The following is a 14661-nucleotide window of genomic DNA, read 5'->3' as shown; positions in this document are numbered from 1 at the left end:
ATGGGAACTAAAGCTGACAAAGGCATAACAACATAAAAATGCATCCGTGATCTTACCCTGTACGTACTTAAAGTGACAGCCCATCATGGTATAATTATCATATATTACTAATGGAATATTAATCAAACATTCATTACTCTAATTAGAAAAACTTGTCTTGAAAAGCAGCCTGACTTTTCACCTCTGAAACTGTAATTGACACACAAATGAATTTGACAGTCTTGAAGACTATGAATCCTTAGTGGGACAAATAATGTCTTTATCTTCCAACATTTAACTTAACTGCCAGTTTCCATCCTCTGTATGTAAAATTCAAGTCAGCTTAGATGATCTCATGCACTACTTTAACCTCTGTTAAGTACTACACATATGTCTAACATGAGACAGAGATAAAACCTAGGCTATGTGCAGGTTTACCAAGTGGGGATTAAGTTTTTCTTTGAAAGAAACCTGGAATATCTGTCTACAATGTAGAAGGTCAAGCCTGGAGTAGGATTTCAGCTATCCATGCACATTCACACTTTTGAACCCGTATAGCCTTTTTTGTCCCTTCGAAAGTGTCATTTTTGTCACATACAATGTCTAAACCCTCACAAATATTAACCACATACAAAGGAGACCAACTAGCAGTATAAAGTCTGCCTTTCAAATGATTCATGTGGAAAAGCAAAGCATTTAGGAGATAACATTCTGAAGTGCCAATATCCCAGCAGGCCTCAAAATTAAAAAAAAAAAAAGAGATGTGGTCTTTGTGCTCATGTATTGACACAATCCAATGCCTGCTTAAGGAAATGACAGACATTACACTCACAGTGCGAGCCACAGGCTTCAGTGAGGAGCAGATCAGGCTTCTGTGGATGATTCTAGCAATGCTCAATCATGAGACACTTTTGACAATAAAAATTACACCTGTATACATTAGAGGCTTCACCAGGCTATGCTGGATTATGGACAGGGCTCTCTTTACACACCTTGCTAAAGGTGTTGAAATCTGGAGCTGTTTAAGTCTTCTTTTCATTTCAAAGTGTGTTCTGATTTTGCCCAATCTAAGATCATAGAATATCTCAAGTTGGAAGGGACCAATAACGATCATCAAGAACAACTCCCTGCAGGACTACCTAAAACTAAACCCTGTACCTAAGAGCTTTGTCCATAAGATCCTTGAACTCTGACTGGCACAAAAGATTTCAGTCTGCCAGAAAAAAAGCTTGCAATAATGTTTTAGCTTACAGGATAGTTGGAAAGATTATTATCAATTGAAATTCAGACTGTTGACCAAATGCAAAGGAGAATTAATTATAATTTAGAACTAAAAGCATATTTTAATCTGCCTTGACTTCATCTACTAGGTAACTATTTAGGGAATATGCAACATGTCACAATTTGTTTAGGATTGTAGCTTTTTTTCAATGTTACGGTTCCAAATTACTGTGCTATTTTCACTTGTATTACCCAATATGGTCTGAAAGTAGGAAGTCTATTTATCATATCTGAAACAGGAAATGCATGTAGAACTGATATTATAAATAAAAGTGTAAATATTTGCAAATATAAAAGCATAAATTTTAATTGCTTAATCTTTGTCCTTGGTTATACATCTTCATCATGTTATAAAATTAATTCAAATTATGTGTTCACTTGCAACAAAGTGTGCAAGGAAAACTCTAAAATTAGCTGTACTACTTCAGTGTGATGTGATTTTTCTGTTATGTAAAACAATTTTCCTATGAACTCATTTCTCCTTGCTAAACTCAGACTCATTACTGCCAAATAAATAATGACAATGTTATTACTGCAACGGGGATGGCAATATTGTATAGGTCACTGAGGAGGAGACAGAGAACACATCTCACGTATTACTGTGTCCTGACCTCCACAAATGATTTGCCAGTGGTGATATGCATTAAGACATTTCATACACATATTCTGCTCTTGCTTTACTCATGGACTATTCTGAAGCTTCACATGCTATGTACTAAACCTTAGAGTCCTAAAATTCAAATTCATTTCTTAATTAGCTAAGGAAACTATTGTTAAGTGAAGACCTTTAGTTTTCTGTTGGTATGGTCTGGGGTTTTTTGTTTGTATGTCTTTTTTTCCCCTCCAGTTGCTATATTTTCCATTATCCAGATACTTCTACCCCTCTCTTCCTCAAAAAAACCCCCAAACCCAAACAGTCTGGGGTGAGGCAAATTTTAAAAATCTCCAAATAGTAGATGCTGAAAAAAAGAAATTACATAAGAAAAACAGGTTTTCATTTGGCTTTATGTTACTCACATTTCCACCTACTCGAATTTAGCATTAAGTCAAATCCATTCCTGCTTTCATCCCACTTACCTCCCTGTAAACACTCCGGTCACAAACCCAGTTTTCTGCACTTTGCATCTACTGAAATTAACTCTACTGCAAATTCATCTCTGTTTTCCATTTATGCTATTCAGTTGGTGCATAAAGAGGAATAGGATCTGGTCATCTGGTCTATTTAGATAAAATACAGAGTTTTAGGGATTTTTTTCCCCCCAATGTTTTCTGTTCAGTATATATTTTGTTTATTTACACCTTTAGCAGCGCAGGCAAAATTAGTTAAAAGTAGTTGTTAGATGAAACATGACTAATTTCATCCTACTTTCAAAAAGTATTTGACCTAGCAATAAATACAAAAAATTAATCCTACTTCTTAAAATGTCCATGCAAACTCTAAGAAAATGCTTAACAAAATAACCATTAATACTACATTTGCCACACTTAATTTTCCAGCATACACACAAACTTAGCTCCAGAGAGACTCCACTGAATTAATTTACGTACTTTAGGTGGTATATTGTAATGATAATAATGGAATCTATTAAAAAAGGACTACATGATTAGGCTCCATAAAATTGTGGGCAACAATCCATGACTAAGCTGCAAATTCAAAAGGGGAAGAATAATGAAAAAAAAATCATTTTTCATCTATTTTAAACAGATAAGATGTGCAGCACACATACTGATCAATGTATTTAAATATTTTCTCTCTAATACTGTGGCTTAACTTTTTCCAACACAAAACACACAGCAGGCAGCTTAGCTTAATAAAAAAATCATATTACAGATGTACAAACTGGAAAGTGATGGAGTATTTGGGTTACATACAGGTTTAGTATCAGATGTTGGGAGGACCCAGTTTGGCTCCAGCATGATTTGTCATTGAAATTCAACTGGCTCAAGAACTGTTCTTGTCCTCTTGACTGCTGAATTAAACATGATGATTGTTTAAATAGTATATGCTGAAAAATTTACTTTATTCCCCCCTCCTAAAATACACATTAACAAAATAAATGTAATTTTTTCAAGAATGTCAGTATCACACAAAGCATGCATTCAGCTTTGAGTAATAAATTACTACACAAACGTAAAGCAATTTGTTTGCATCCACTAAAATAGAATGAATCATATCCATGACACCAAATTGTAATAATAAATTACTGAGCTCTGCTAGTGGTGGGAAAAGCATTATCACATTAGATTTTGCAATTCAGATCTATTATAGGCATCCTGTATTTATTTATTCAGCCATATAACATGGTATACTAAACAGCATATTGGCTACATACACTCTGTGGAAGGCACGTGTTTGCCTGCATCAATACTATTTCCTTCACCAAGAATATGGGGTGCTTACTATTACGAAAAATATGACTGCAGTGTAACTGTGCCACTGCTGTCCCCAAAATTCGGGCCCGTCACCATGACTATGCAGAAGAACTGTCTAATAACACATCCACTGAGTGACTACTCCTGAGAAGCAGACTTGTGGCAGCTGGGTCTGCCCTGTGCGCAGTCAAGTGAGCACCACCATAGGACTGACTGACCTGGGCTGTGTGCACTGCTGCTGGCTTAACACACCAGGTCTATAAATTTGTGTTCTCCAGGCCAACTGATGACAATAGCTAAAGTGGCCTCTTCAGCCCTGAGATGTGAATGAGGAGTGCACTTATTACCTTCAACACCTTCGAGAACAGAATTCACCTTTCCTCCTTGAAGTTCTCATTGCTTCCACTAGAAAGGCAACAAAAACTCTTTAAAGTGTCCCATGTGCCTGAACAGCTAATCTCAGCTTCTCTTCAGCCTTCCCTACAAAACCAAAGAGCAAGGAGAGATCAACATCAAGAACAAGGGAGTTTAAAGGGAACTCACTCACTTGTGTTATCCCTGGGGTTAAGGAAAAAAAAAAATCCCCATCAGAAAAATCAATCCTGACTTAAACCTAAATTCAAAGCATATGTGAGCCTGAAGAGGTACTCCACATTTATCAAGCATATTGCTAACGTGGGCAGTAGCTGCCATGAGCTGGATATGGCAGGAAAGATGAGTTCAGAGCAGTTTATGGTTAGACTAAACGTTAAGGCAAAATCATCAGATAAAACTGAAATAATTTGTGTTCTACAGTAACACAAGGCTCTCGTGTGCACACAAAACCAGAGTCAATGCAATGTTTATATTTTAATACAAAACAGTAAAAATACCACAAACCAAATTGTGCAAAACCAGGACACTGCCTCATTCAGCATCTGTTCAAATCCATGCATAAATCAGCTTCAAGGACTCTGTATGCTAACAAAGCCAGAAAGGTTAAACTACATCTGGCAAACCCACTAATTAATTAATTAATTATACCACAAATAATCAATGATCCCATGTCTGTATAAAAACGAACAAACAAGAATCACAGTTAAACCAAGAAAAAAAAATCCACATGAAATTTATTCATCAGTATCTCTTAATTTGCAATGAAATAAAATACTGGGGTTTTCTGCAGTATCGTCAAGTTAAAGCATTTTTTCTTTCATCAGGGAAACATTGCACAGAGATCCCTGGGAACTGTGCACAGACCATTGGCAGCATTTGTTCTGAATTATGTAGTATTTTAAATATGAAAATAAACTTTAGAATGACAGCATTACAGAATAAAAATATTAAAGCTTTTAAACAAATGAAATCTGCATTTGGAGACTTAGAGAGACTGCAAGTCCTCCTTGGGAAAATGGACCAGTTATTTTTGGTCCTACAGCAAATTACAGACAAAGTTAAATAGTGAAAACAAGAGTTTCTATAAATGTGCAAAGTATGTTAGAAAAATTGATTACTGGAAATTTTCATTCTCATTGTATGCAAAATTTCTTTATAGTTCCAAAAGAAACTGAAATGAGCAGAGATGAACCTTCATCTTTCTGTCGTCATGCTTTGCTGTATGTTGTCATAGACAGACCAGAAATTTAGAATAAAGAAACACGATGCAATTAATTTCTCCTAGGTCCTGTGGAAATGCTGTGACCCTTGAGGAATCTCTTCACAAATATTTGTGTTTTCAGAAGGGCTCTACAAGTGTAACACACATAAGTGTTGCTGCTGCATTTCAGCATTTTTTCACATTAAGAAAACTGCTCCAATATGGGCCTGATCAACTTGTGCTCAACATTTAACATCTCACAGAGGGCAGGCAGCCTGCTCCTGCAGTTCATGCTCAAAATGCCAGTCAGCATAAAGAGCAAAGGATCAGGTCAAGGACTTCAGTATACTCTCATATTTTGCCTCAATTCTTTCAAAAACATCCTCTGGAAAGAAATTTAACATAACGCATTAATTATTTTGCAGCACACTGTACTGATTTTAGAAGCACCTCATACACTACCTGCTTTGTAAATGACCAAAGTACTCGAATACTGCAGAACATCCTCTATTTAGCTTTTGTTCATATATAATTCTGCTGTATAATTCTGCCTGCAAAACACAGCATGAAGATTCCCAGTAGGGACATTTATATCATGCCAGAGAGATACAGAATAACATACAAATAATTATGGAAGTCAACACACACACCATCACAGTATGAAAAGAAACACCACATAGATTTGCAGGATACACACAGAAACTCCAACTAACATTTCTACCCAAGGTGAAGTGAATGCTTGTCAAATACCATGCCACTGCCACTCAGTAAAGGACATTACATGGAAATTGAAACAGCTCTACAAAGAATGTCCTATTTGAAGTAGTTGTCATGGACCAAAAAGCCTGAAAACAAAACAAAGGGAAAGATGCAACCATAATTTTTACACAAGTAGGTTTCTAGTATTTCAGGAAAAAACTTTTTTTTCTGAGCTAACAGGACAGCCAGTTCATTTGAATATCATTCAATAGTCTCTCCTAGTGCAATATCAGTAGTTGTTTCTTTTGTTAATTTTTTTTGGTTGTTGTTGTTGCTAAGAAAATAAACCTGCATTGGTTCTTTTTCCAAGGAATATCCAAATGTGTGAGAAAAAGGTTTCACCTCCAGTTTATAATTCCACCTGAGTTTATTTTATCATGTAGATATCCATTTCATAATTTTTAAGAAATCCTCCTAAAATTTACAGAGCTTCCTAAACAGACATTGCACCTGTTCTTCTAGAGTATTTGATTTCATACAATGATATTCATATGATACTTTACAAAGTATCACTAATCTAGTAATCACTAGCCCTACTTTGCTGCTGTTACAAAAGGACAGATGCCATCTGAATATTTGGGATATTTTCCTCCATGAATGGAATTGCAGAATTACCATTCGTTTTTTAATCTAAACTGTTTTGACAATGTTTGCAATACTTAACTTATACAGAATAACAATTAATTCTCCTAATTCTACCTCCTTCATTCCTTCTTTGCTGATTTTTTTCTCTTTCAATTCTACTTTGCCATCCCACTGCCACTAAAGTGTTCCATTGGGATACTCATCAATATTATTTACAAAACTGTATATAAATTTGGCAGTAAGCACTTATCTGCAAGTAATGATCTGTTAGAAGGAACAGCAAGGAGTATCACAGAACCACACAATAGTTTGGGTTGGAAGGAACCTTACAGACCATTAATTCCAATCTCCATTGTGGGAATGCATGCTTTCCAGTGGATCAGGTTGCTCAGATCCAGTCCTTCAGCAAGTATGTTCTTAGAAAATGGGATCTGATAATGGAATTTAGTGATGTTCTAGGATACAGTCACACACACACTGGAAAAAAAAAGAAAAAAAGGAAAAAAAAAAAAAAAAAGAGAGAGAGAGAGAGCAAAGCAGCAAAGCAAAACCCTACAGCATTATGGAGGTAAACCAGATGCAACAACAGCTGACACACCTTTAAAGAACCAAACCACGCCCAGAGTATTATGCCCAACCAATATGTAGGCAGAAGACACAGACTGATGGGAACAAAGGATCTCTGAAGCCTTTGTGAAACACTTGCACCAATGCAGTTCCAGCACCACAGAACCAGAAGCTGCATTCCTCTATGAACCACGAAATGAAGGTAACCCTATATGAATGGTATGCTGCAGGGACTCCAAAATTCTTCTTGCTGTAGGATGGAAAGATAGAGATTCTCACACACTTTGGACATTTGAGGGACCCCTTGCATCCATGGAGCATGCTGACTCTCAATACTTCTGGGTGGCAAAGGCAACTGCACACTGTCTGCTGACCAGCTATAAATGAAAAGATACTGTTGAGATCACTACCACAAATCAGACATCTTGATTTCATATCCACTCTTTAATATTTTTTCTTCCTTTTTCTTTTTTTCCCCTGATGAGAAGACAAAAGAAACACACAGAGCAGTAGTGAGATAACAATTCTCAGTGCAGACTTTCAGCACTGGATGCACACTGCTAAAACTGAAGTTACCATGACAAAGGTAGGTGAGACTGCCAATCATTGTCTCTCATTGTTATCGACCTTCAGTCAGATACATTATCCTGTTCCACCTGCAAAACTGAACAGACACATAGGAAGAAAGTGTCAACAAGCACAGAATTAGCAACTGAAATCACAGTCAGGAAGCTGGCTGAAAAAAACCACTCCCTACTTTTGAAAAAGTAACTCAGCTACCATCCTATCAGCACATTCCTTGGAATACCTTCAGCAAGTATGTACATCCAGAACTATTAACAGGCACTCAAGCACAACTGATGGACAAAGTTTCTGGGGATCCTCACCCTCTTATTTCCTTTTCCCACAACAGAAAAAAAAAATAAATTAAGAAATCCTTGACTTGATCCAGCAGAGTCAATGCATCAGGATATTAAGATGCTGAAACCAGTAAGATGTTGCAAGTCAACTCAAGCTATTGCAACCTAAATTCAAAATTAACCCACAAAGCTTCAAAAAGCACCTTCTAGGTATAAGACACCATCTGTAACTACTGAGGTCTTTATTATGATCTGAGTTATGAGCTGATGACACATGCTCTTGTGACCTGGTTCAGTCACCCGAACTGTGGCAACTGAGGTTCAAAGCTTGGATCCAGGAATCTAGAAGTGGACATTCCATTCACACAGATAGAAGTTCTTTTCTTAAATCCCTAGTTTCCTCAGCATAAGAAATCAGAAGATGAAGAACCTCATTAGTTAGTTAAAGGTGAAGCTAAATTTTCAAAAAGAGGGAAACTACTGGAATGAGTGACATTGCTCATAGACAAAGGCAAAGAAAAAGCTATAGAGGCAATCATTTAAAAATGGCTTTCACCTAGCCAGAAGACACTGGAGAGATGCATAAAGTCAAATTTACTTGGAAAGCCAGATTATGAATGTACTAGCTGCTATCATTATGGTTTCTTGAGCAGATTTTCAAATGGCACAGGCAATTCTTTAAGAAACACTGAAACACAGAAAAGTAGAAATACACTGTGTGATTTCAAAGCACTGCAAAGTGTTTCTACAGACAATCTGCCAACTAGACAATTTAAGAAGGCCAAAGTCAGCATCAGCATCTGTCTTCCAATTAGAGAGCCACAAATGACATATTGCTCAGTGACAAATGATGACTGCTGTCTTATATTAAGATAGTTGCTTTAGCAGATGTTTTCAAATTATCCCAAGATATGTCACAGGGAAAGGCAAAAGAGCTGGAAATATGCCCAGAGAGACCTGGTGCACCAGCAGCCTAAGGGAGCCATTTGGAATCCTCTCATGAGATCGTAGCTACAAAAACTGAGTACAGAAAGGAGAATGGAAATAGAAAATATGTTAAATTCCTCAGTGAGATTTTTAAGTTCAAATCTGACTACAGGATCATCTAGAATAAAATGTGTTCACTTCATCTCGAAAGAGGGACAGTCTAGGTAGACAGTTCGTCAAAGAAGAGAAAGGCAAAAAAACCCTCAGCGAGTCCCCCAGAAAGAGTTGTTCTATATTGCTGCTCTGTAATGACAGAGTTAGGGCAAAAGAAAGGCTTTGTATGCTGAACATTCCTAAGCAGTAATCCCGGTATCACATCTCACATGCTGACTGAAAAAAAAATTAAACTCAGCCCTGCTCCCAGGTGAAAAGAAGTAGACTGCTTTTACTGCTATGAAACATCTAAAACTCCAAAACCAGCACAGGCAAATAATAGGGAAAAAGGAGATGAACACACTTTCATCTGAAGAGAACTAATGAGTAAGGTTTGGTCAGCTATTACACAGATTTAGAGACAAGACAGGTCTTCAAAACAAAAATCTAATGGGGAAAACAAACCATTTCCCAAAATCCCACAGTAAAATCACATAGGTATAATAGAAGCAAGCAAATGCAATGCAAGCAGAAGGGAGGATTAGGGCAGGGAGAAACACAGAAGCTGTGCTCATCCAGCGTAGCATCATTCTCACTCTCGAAGTATGAGGCACCAGTAAAAGCACACCCCAGGAGGCAAAATAACCACAGAGAGGAAGGTGCCAGTGAATGCTGCTACAAGTTAAGGAATGGGTAGGCGTATGGTCTTGACCTACGATGAGGGAGAAAATCCTCTCTCACTTGCTCTCAATCGCTCTCTTGTTACCATGGAGATTCACTTTTCAGGTTTCTTTGGATGAGCTTTATGCACAAGTGCAAAATTTGGCATAAGAGGAGAACAAGTATTAATTACGTGCCCCTGACAAAAATAGCTTTCTTAAATCTTGAGCAATAATACAACTGAGGCAGTAAAAATTAAGTTTGGTTACAGAGATTAAGGGCTGAATAAACTATTTCACTTTAAAGTACCTTGAAATCTCATCTAGTTAAAACGGCAATGCCAGTATCAGGGCATTGCATCTGTCTCTTACAATTTGGGTGAAAATTTTAATTACTGTATGGTATGAGATCAGGGTGAAAATGACAATGAAAAAATTCCATGGATTGATTCTTCCTCGTTGTGGGATTACCTTCATTTACTCATTACTTCATTTACACTACTTCATTAATTATTTATGCAGTTGTTTTTGCATTTCCAGGTGGAAACATCACTGGCCAGAGCTGCACTGAGGTGCACCACCTTTACAGAAAGAGCATTGCAAGGCTTAACATACACAGATTACATTGATATGCTTCCAAGAGTTAATCCCACAAGAGACAGACAGAATAAGCCTTGTATTAAAGTATATAGAGTTATGGTGAGGTAAAAGAAAACTTTAAATCAGAAGGATACATATACACATACATACATATATAAATATAGTGAAACACTAGTACCCCCTTTAAAGTACTTGATAAGCTCTCTAATAAACAGCATGTTTTGCTTCCATGTTTTAATTATTTCATACTCGTTTAAATAGTTACCTAATCTAAATGCATAATTTAGTTATCTAATCCATAGTTATCTGAAATATGTCGGATCAGACTGACAAGTAAGCTGTAGCAGAAGAAAACAAGGAATTGTGTTGTTGCCATTAACTATTTCTAGTTTTCATGTAATCATTACTATCAGCAGTAATTTGATCTGCAAATATATATCCTATTTATCTTTCAACATGCACCCTTTAGATTTCTGAATCTCTTGGATCAGTAAGCAATGCTGAAACTCTCAATGACTTTTAAGGGCGGGGAAACACCTTAAGCATCTACACTGGACCTACACAGGAGTAGAAATTAGTGTTGCCTTTTTAAAAGTGCATTAACACGGAAATACAGTCCAATACAACAAGCTGAGTATACACCATGCCTGCAAGCACACCTACCTTTCTCTTGTAAGTAGGCTGTAAGTTAAAGAACTACATTTTTTTTTAATAACCAACTTTGTATGCTGTCCACTACAGTTCTCACAGATTTTGCTTCTCTTACTATTCTCTTTTTTTTTTTTGGCTTTCTGTCTTTAACTGCATGTTTAGGTACCACTGACAGGTAAAGAAAAACATGAATGAGAAGTGGTCAACCAAAAATCAATCATGTGTGAAACAAAAGAGCATAAATATTACTACTTTTTTTTTTTTTTTTTTTTTTTTTTCCTCCGAGATCAAATAAAACTATCAGCTTCCTTCAGAAACAAGCACGGTGCAGCCGTTTCCTTGCTGGCATCCTGAGCCGGGTTTAGTAACAAGAAGAAAGGGGGAAGGAAAAAAAACAAGAAAAAGAAAAAAAAAGAGCCATAATTACATAACGGACCTCGCTAAATGCCTCTCTTCCCGGCGGAGAAGGAACGGGGGGACAGCGGTGGCCGGGGCCACTCTGCTCCAGCACCTGCAGGGCGGGGAGCGACGGTGCCGGTCCCGCTACCCGGGAAGCCCCGGCAAGCGATGGAGACCGGCACGGCGGAGGGAGGCCTACCCTCCCCGGGAGGCGCTTTAACCTCCGCCCCGGGGGCTGCCCAGGCGATCCCCGGAGCTCTGCGCCGCTAAACGCCCACACCTGAGCCGCGCCGGAGCCGGAGCCAGGGGCGGCCCGCGGAGGGGGTGCGCCTGTCCGGGGCTGCTGCCCGGCCCGACCGCCCCCTCCCCGCGGCGGGGGAGCTCCGCTGCCCGAGCGCCCCGGGAGGGCAGGCTCCGCAGCAGCGTCTCCCTCCTGTCCCCTGCCGGCTTGAAGCGCACTCCCAGGCACCCGCTCCGCTGGTGATGGAAGTCTGGATCGGGGTCCGTGCGAGTCTGGCGGGACGCGGTCCCCTCGGCGGGGCTGCGCCGGACCTCTCGGTTCCACGGGATCCCCGCACCACGCGGGCTTCGCCGAGGGGGGAGACAAATATCCACCCCGCTGTCCTTGTCCTGCCGGGGAGAGACGCGGGACAAACTCGGCCCGAGCAAGTGCCGACAACTATTTACGGAGCCGCGCGGGGCTCGGGGGCCGGCGGGGCAGGACCCGGCGCGGCCGATGCCCCCGCGCCGCTCGCCCGCAGGCTCCCCGGGGAAGGGGGCGCTCCCCCGGGCAAAGGAGGACGGCAGTCCACGGCGGCTGGCAGAATCCCAGTGGCTGGGGGGATAGTGCCCCGCAACGCAAGGCCACCTAAGAATTACTCATTTGAATGATGCGGCAAACGGGGAGGGGGAACACGACACGGGGACGACGACGAGTCCTCCCGTTGCCACCCTCCAGCCCCGATTAATAAATAATGCCCAGGTTCCGTGCCAGGGGAAGCGCTCTCCTCTTCCGCGCAGACAGCAATTAATAGCCAGCCTCCTCCCGCGAAACCCTGGCTAAGCGCTCCCGCACGCTCGCACCCGCGGTGCCAAGTGCGAGCAGCACAATAGCGGGGAACCTCTCTACCTCGCAGCCGGGGGAAGAGAGAGGAGAGGGGGGGCTGGGGAAGCCAAGCCTCTCGCGGCAAAACCCGATCCCCCGAGCCGCGGAGAGTCGGGGAGCGGCGGCCGCGGCAGCCGCCGGCGCGGCGGGAGGGCAGGCAAGGCAGGCAGGCTGCCCGGCGAGCCGAGGGCGTAGCGCGCAGCACGCCGCTAACACCATCACCGCTCCGTATCGTCAGCAAACAGCACGCCCGCATTTACCTTTTCCTGCCCGCCGTCCGTCAGTCAGGCGTTTGAGGGAGAGAAGCAGGAAAGGAAGGAAGGGAGAAGAAAGAGACAGGGAAATACAGAGAGCGAAGAGGCGGCTGCTAATCCCCGTGTAGAAAGACTTCCAGCAGCAACAGCAGCAGAAGCAGCAGCAGCATGCGTGTGTGCGTGCCCGGAGTGAAGCACAGCCCTCCTGGCGATGCACCGGCGCTGGCACCCGAGTGCTGTCATGTGCGTGTCTCGGTGTGTGTACCCATGGCAAAAAAAAAAAAAAAAAAAAAAAAAAAAAAAAAAAGGAAAAAGATAGACGGGGGGAGACTCGTCAGTCACACGCCTGGCTGTGCGCTGCTGGGGGGGACGAGGAGGAGGAGCCCAGCGCTCCCCAGCCCAACCACCGGAGGAGCAGCTCTCTTACTACGGCGGCGGCCGGGCTGCCCGTCCGCGCCAGCCCCGCACGCCCAGCCGCCCTTCCCGCCCGCTCCCAAGGACATGCCTTCGGGAAAGACCCTCAGGGCTTCCGTCCCAGGGGACTCCGTTGCACCCCGGGTTATCCGAGCCCTTCGGGAAGCAGCTGAAAAAAACCCTCCACGTTTCTGCCCCAAAAATGCCTCCCGGCTGCATCCTCGGGGCAGCGGGGATGCCCCGCGTGGGACTGGGATGCAGCGCCCTCCCAGGGGTCCCAGCCGAGCCAGGGGGCAGTGCGAGCGGGGCCCGCGGCGTTTCCCGGGGGTGCTGCTGGGGGTGGAGGCGGGGACGCGACAGACGGACCCCACAAAGCACGGCGGTGGCCCGCTGTCCCTGCGTGGGGCGCCCGGCGGCACCGCTGTGGGTCGGGGGGCGGGGGGGCTGCAGGTGCGAAGTGTGGGCCGGGCATCTGTGAGAGCTGCAGGTGTAACTATAAATGTTTGTGGTGGCGAGTATGGAAAGTGAAAAAGGCTGCGCTCATCTGGGCCACGGTGCGGGCACTCTGATCCCTGCGTGTCCAGTCACGGACGCTTAAATTTCAGTCTTGCACGGTGTATGACTTACTAAAAGGTGTTTGAACAGAGGTTCAAATCACTTATTTGCTAAATAGTAAATACTATATCCATCATTTGGCTGTATAGTGGCATATATGCATATAAATGAGATTTTGACGTACAATTTACAAAATAGCTAGAACAGAATATGAGCTAACAGAATGCTCATATTATTCTTATTGTCCTAAATTTACTAGTGAGTCATACGAGCAAGTTTCAAGATGTGATTTCTTTAAACCTCAGACAAGGAAAAGTTAGTGAGGAACATACTCGATATTTTAATTTTGCACCAAAAAAGTAATACATATGGACTAGAAGATAATATTAATCATAGGAAAAGGTTTATTTTATGACAAGCTTGAAAAAAAAATAGGTGGGGATATCAGGTATGCTGTTTATACTTTTTCTTTTTTGTTGTTTGTAATGGACAAGGCAGACGTAATATCTCAGGGGTAATAAAAGGAGGAAGGGATGAACTGTTATTCACATTTTTAATTACAAGTGTAGCTTGTATCTACAGGCTGCATAAGATACGAAATTCTGATGTGTTGATAATTATGTTCATTAGCAAGTGGTCAACCAATTGAGTGGGGAAAAAATTGGTCAGTCAACTTAAAAATAACTCTTGAGAGTTATTTTACTTGTAGGTGTAATAGGTGGTGTAAAGGGGAAAAGACTCTCCATCTTGTTAAGATTTGGCTGCTGACAATAAAATATTTTGAGGCTTCCCAGGAGTTCTGCAATAAAATAAAAAAGACGAAATTTGTTGTTACTAAATTAAAATCAGCATGACATTGCTAAACCAAATTGCACCCTAAAGCCATATAATTAGTTTGTTTTTATAAAATAAAGGTACACATACTCTCTTAGTTCCTAAACCGGAACACAGATGCTGAATCTGA

The 14661-nt window shown here is 41.5% G+C and overlaps 1 protein-coding gene across 11 annotated transcripts in view; it reads right to left on the bottom strand.

Moving 5' to 3' along the window:
- Positions 1–13003, bottom strand: part of DLGAP1 (DLG associated protein 1) — a 402341-nt gene extending 389338 nt beyond the window's left edge. For all 11 annotated transcript variants that reach the window (XM_038127588.1, XM_038127582.1, XM_038127579.1 and 8 more), the window contains exon 1: positions 12735–13003. The gene's annotated coding sequence lies outside the window, so the exon portion shown is untranslated. The remainder of the gene's footprint in view (positions 1–12734) is intronic.
- Positions 13004–14661: the final 1658 nt, after the last annotated feature.

Source organism: Motacilla alba, chromosome 2 (genome assembly GCF_015832195.1).
Source record: "Motacilla alba alba isolate MOTALB_02 chromosome 2, Motacilla_alba_V1.0_pri, whole genome shotgun sequence".
In the NCBI taxonomy this organism is placed as follows: Eukaryota; Metazoa; Chordata; class Aves; order Passeriformes; family Motacillidae; genus Motacilla; species Motacilla alba.
The sequence above is the reverse complement of the archived record's forward strand: the minus strand, read 5'-3'. Positions and strand labels throughout refer to the sequence as shown.